Below are 6000 nucleotides of genomic sequence, written 5' to 3'. Positions count from 1 at the left end.
ATCAATCAGGCACCGGGATAACTTGAAAAAAAGATTAAATAGACAACCTTTTAATGCAACTCTAAAAAATGAATTTATTCAATACAGAAATAGGCTACACTCTCTTATTAAACAAACAAAATATAATTACTATAAGAATAAAATAATTGAAGTCTTAAATAATCCTAAGAAATTCTGGTCAACTGTAAATGAGGTCTCGGGTAGGCCTGCCAGGGTGCATGCATTTCCTGTCAATGTGTTCGCACGGGATGGTCGGGCTCCTGCTCAAATCACTGCAACCGAGGTTAGCAATAATTTCAATGAGTTCTTTGCCTCTGTGGGAAAGCGCTTGGCTGATTCTTTAACTCCCCTTGGCGAGCCAGAAATAAACGATTCCGATCATGCTATTGGTTCTGTGTTCGAGTTTCGACTTGTCACGGAGAAGATCTCATGCAGGTGATCGGTAGCATGAGAGGTAATAGCGCCCCAGGCTATGATCGTATTCCAGCAAGAGTAATCAAGGACAATATTCAAACCCTAATTGATCCTATTCTTCACCTAATTAACTGAAGTATTCAGACAGGTAAATTTCCGGACATGCTCAAAATCTCAAAAGTAATACCCATCTATAAGTCAGGTTCAAAAAATGATTACACCAACTACCGTCCCATTTCTCTTCTGCCTATTACTTCTAAGATTCTTGAAAAATGTGTAAAGACCCAGTTAATGCAGTACTTGGACCAAAATAATATTCTATCCACATCACAGTATGGTTTCCAAAAATCTAAGAACTCTTCTGATGCTTTATTCGACCTATCAAAATATATAGCTGATAAAGTAAAAATAAGAAGCAAATTAATGATAACTTATCTTGATCTTGCTAAAGCCTTTGATTCTGTTGATAGGGAGAAGCTATTGTTCAAACTTGAAATGGTGGGGATCAAGCAGACTGCTCTACAATGGTTTAAGAGCTTCTTACAGAACAGGACACAATATGTCCAGATCAATGACAGTGGAAGTGGTTTGGAAAAGGTTGATTACGGCATTGTGCAGGGAAGTACCCTTGGGCCAATTCTCTTCCTAATCTATATTAACAATCTCCCATTGCTTGACATTGATAGTAAAATCTTTCTATTCACTGATGATACAGCTGTAGTATCATCAGGAAAACAGTGGGACGATGTATTCAAAAATGCTACTTCTGATTTGGCCAGAATAAAGAGCTGGTTCGGCCATAACTCCTTAACCGTTAATATAGATAAGGCCAAATACATGCCCATCACAACCCGTAACCAGCAAGATCAAGAGCCAAGAGACTTAATACTTCATTTGTGCAGAGATCCAACATCAACTGTCTGTAATTGCTCAAAACTAGAAAGAGTAAATAAGTACAAGTACTTAGGTATTATAGTTGATAGTGGTTTGAGTTGGGGTCCGTATATCCAGTTTGTGAAGCAGAGACTTAGAAGGTTATTGTATGCATTCTCCCAGCTAGGCCATGTTTTGAGTGAGGCACACTGTAAGACTGTATACTTCGCTTACGTCCAGTCAATCATCCAGTATGGCATTCGTGTCTGGGGGGGTCTGCATGCTACTCTCTTGGAGCCGCATGCGGTGTCGCAAAGACAAATAATTAAAACAGTTTTGAAAAAGGAACAGCACTACCCAACAATTGGATTATTTACTGAATTTCCTGTTTCAAATATTAGACAACTTTACATAAAATCTCTACTGCTCTTTCTAAAAAAAAATAGATATAACATTCTACCCGAAATTCCTCACACCTATCCCACACGATTTAGAGTCAACCATGGATTTGCGACGCCGCGGGTGGCTCATGCACTGGATTTGAGAACCCCTTTCTATCTTTCTCAACTTCTGTACAGGAATCTGCCGGCTGAGATTAGAATCAGTATGGAGGTATGCAGTGTGCCGGCATTCAAGCGGCATTCAAGCATATGGTGGAGGGGTGGCTATACCGCCTTGGCACAGAAATGTCTGAAAGCCTGCTTCGGTCTATGTACTGGCATTAATCTATTATCCTCTACGATGCTTGGAATTCACCCAGATATTTCCATTTCTCTTATTCAAATCCCCCCATATATATTTTTTTCAATTCCAAAATCTTACCTGAGGCTCCGCTTGTCCCTGCTTTATCATGTTCTATCATTTTTTTAATTTTTTTCCTTATCTATTTTTATTTATTTTTTTTTTTTTACTAGCATTCCTTTTAAATGTTTCCATTAACTTTTCAAATTACTTCTATTTATATTTCAAGTAAATATAATTTCTTTGTAGTTGGTTATCTAACTCATTCATTATTTATAAACCGAATATTAATATTTATTTTTTCTCCTCACAATTTAATTTATTACTCTATTTAACTTAGCAGCCTGATATATTTCAGGCTACCCAGAACTCACCCCTACACTCAGACGAATAGTCTTGTAGGGGTATTCCTGTATCTATATCAAGTGTGTTTAATTTCCTGTAATGTATATTTTTGAGGAATAAAGCTTATTTGATTTGATTTGATTTGATCAATCTAATAGAATCTATGAGGACGGAAAAATAAATATGTTGTCAATAAATTTCGTGTAAACTTAGCTTGAGAACGTTATAAAAAAGACACAGACTTTTTGAAAAAAAAATATTCTGACAAGATAATTTTTCTATCAAAAGGGTGCATTCTATTATTAATGAAGCCCACACTGGCTGGATGGCTGGCTTTACTCGCCTTATAAAGTCCAGCCAGCATTACACCTATGAAGGGGAGGGGTTGTGGAAGTTTATTTTATATTATTATACAGTAGTTTCGACTCGACACTGTGATGATCATTTGAAGCATGTCGTGGTTACTTCTCTTGATATTCGCCCACATCACTTTTATTGTAAATAAAGTGTAAATAAAAGTCATCTATCTATCTATTTCCAAAACATTTTCATGATTTTTTGTCCAATTTGGTGAATAACTTTGTCTATTTAGTTTATAATTTATTATTTCATGTTTCTCAAATTAATTTCTGAATTTGATTAAGCATTCAGGCTTACCATGAGTACAATCGAAATAATCCTAGTTCTCAGTCACAGAATAAGATATACAGTAGCATATTAAAGGACTCATTCTGAAAGGTCCAAAGTCTGTATTGTAAGTTTGAAACACATTCCAGTGTAAGAGCTTGTAGGCTATTATAATAACAATTGCAGTTCCTTCTCAATTAATGGATACGTCTTATTGAAGTCAGTGACTCTGTTGTTCCTGGAATTACTCAGTCACAGCCTAGAATGGACTATTTTCAATGTTAGATGCAATATTGTCAATTGATTGTTTCAAAATTGGTGTTTGGAGAGAGATTTCTACATTATATTCTCAGCACCAGAAAGTCACATTTGCCTAGTTCATTCAATAATGAATGGAAATTCTCCAGAAATGAAGATTGAATATTTTTGTTTGCTTGTTGGAATCAATTTTAGAAGCTTTTGGAGTTGAAAATTCGAGTTTAGCAGCCTAAGACACATTTCAGATCATGTAAGCAGAACATCATCATATTATTCTGTTGGAGTAGGCATATAAATTGTGATAAGAATCTTATCAACTACATTAATTTGAAGATAACCCAGAAACTTTTGCAAAGTCTTTGTCCTCAATATTTTTCATACATATTACTTTTGAACTGCCTTGGAGGCCTAAGAAGAATCAGTTATCACGCGATGTAAAAAAATGGTTGGTTAATATTCTCAAACTAGGGGGCCCCCTCCTTGTTGTAATTATTAATAATTATTTATAATTCATCTTGTATAATGTACCTATGTCTTCTGCAAATATGAAGAGTACTTTGTCTTCATAATCCAAGCATGTATCTGTTTGTAAAACACCTATGTATAAACTAATCACATCAGGACTTAAAAGTAGCCCAGTTTGGCGGCGTGCAACTTTGTCGTTTGGTGACAAAATCTCGGGAGTGCCAGTTTGTTGTTGCATGCACCGCCAAACTGGCACTCTAAGGAATGCAGCCCAGTTTGACGGCGTGCAACTTTGTCGGTAGCCCACTTTGTCGTCAGCCCACTTTCTCATCAGAATAGTTTGTCATCGTCCCGATGTGATTAGTTTATACATAGGTGTTTTACAAACAGATACATGCTGGGATTATGAAGACAAAGTACTCTGCATATTTTCTGAAGACATAGGTACATTATACATGATAAATGATAAATAATGATTAATAATTATAGCAAGGAGGGGGCCCTCTAATTTGAGAATTTTAACCAAACATTTTTTCACATTGCGTGATAACTGATTCTTCTTAGGCCTCCAAGGCAGTTCAAAAGTAATATGTATGAAAAATATTGAGGACAAAGACTTTGCAAAAGTTTCTGGGTTATCTTCAAATTAATGTAGTTGATAAGATTTTTATCACAATTTATATGCCTACTCCAACATAATAGTATGATAATGTTCTGCTTACATGATCTGAAATGTGTCATAGACTGCTAAACTCGAATTTTCAACTCCAAAAGCTTCTAAAATTGATTCCAACTAGCAAACAAAAATATATTCTGATGGACTACAATATTCTAAACAATCTTCATTGATGAATTTCCATTCATTACAATTGACAATATTGCATCTAAAGGTGCATACAGATTTATGCGCCGCGAACATGAGCAATTCACTTTTAATCAGCTGATGCCAAGCTGTTTATATCTATATCTTACCGTTTCTGTAAAAATACAGATATAGTCAGCTGATTAAAAGTGAATTGCTCATGTTCGCGGCGCGTATATCTGTACGCACCTTAATAGCCTACAAGCTCTCACACTGGAATGAGTTTCGAACTTACAATAGTGAAGCACTTTCAGTAAGGTAGAACAATAGAAGAACTTACAATATGGTATATTCATTCTGTGCTCATACTCAGTACTTATCGATTAATCTCCATTTGTCATCTGTAAATACTGCCTCTTTCTCACCCAATTACAAATGCAGTGATAGCACCCCACCCAATGACCGCAGGGTATACTCAACCTGCTAAGAAAATGATTATTGAACTGTTTATTGAATTTTTTCAGGTCTAGCAAGTAGCTTAGATTAGAGAGCACTGCTAAGAATTTTTGCGCAATCCCAGAGAAATAAGGAAAAATTTTTGCGCAAATCCCCCTCCCCCTCTGCGCATGCGCCCCCCTCTCCTCCTCCTCACCCTCTCCTTCTCCCTCTCCCTCTCCTTCTCCCTCTCCCTCTCCTTCTCCCTCTCCTTCTCCCTCTCCCTCTCCCACTCCTTCTCCCTCTCCCTCTCCCTCTCCTCTCCCTCTCCTTCTCCCTCTCCTTCTCCCTCTCCCTCTCCCTCTCCTTATCTTATCTCCCAGTGAGGACGAGGGGGAGGGAAAAAGGGAAAAAATAAATTCCCTTTAAGGGAAAAATTCCCTACTGTCAAATTAAAGTGAATCCATCTAATGCTATACTGTCAAATTAAAGTGAATCCATCTAATGCTATACTGACAGATTAAAGTGAATCCATCTAATGCTATACTGTCAAATTAAAGTGAATGCTAAATGAGTGAATCTGTATAATGTCCCTTTGAGGGAAAAATTCTCTACTGTCAGATTAAAGTGAATCCATCTAATAACTTATACTTTAAAATTGCAAATAATTGGTTTGCTTTCCACCCAACAGTTAAGAAAAATTTCACAAATTTATATTGAAATTTTCTATGTGTGCTGTACAAACCTGCGGGTGTTGCTTTTTAAGTGTGCTCTCCGAGAATATCTATAGTAAATTTAGTATGAACAAGCATTCCAAAAATATTTATAGATATTCTCAGACCTATATCACTTGGTGTGCTCAAATCAACATCATCAATATCGGTGCAGTTCTCTTAGGAAAATTCGATTTCCACTGACATTAAGTTCCCACGAGCGTGAAAGAAAACTTTTAAGTTTATGCTTGTTTAAGACTAGAGAATACTCATTGGGCAAGTTGATAACCTCTTTAAAGTCTCCTTCACTATCAATATCAATTATGT

Source organism: Nilaparvata lugens, chromosome X (genome assembly GCF_014356525.2).
Source record: "Nilaparvata lugens isolate BPH chromosome X, ASM1435652v1, whole genome shotgun sequence".
Taxonomy (NCBI): Eukaryota; Metazoa; Arthropoda; class Insecta; order Hemiptera; family Delphacidae; genus Nilaparvata; species Nilaparvata lugens.
This window is presented reverse-complemented; position numbering follows the sequence as displayed.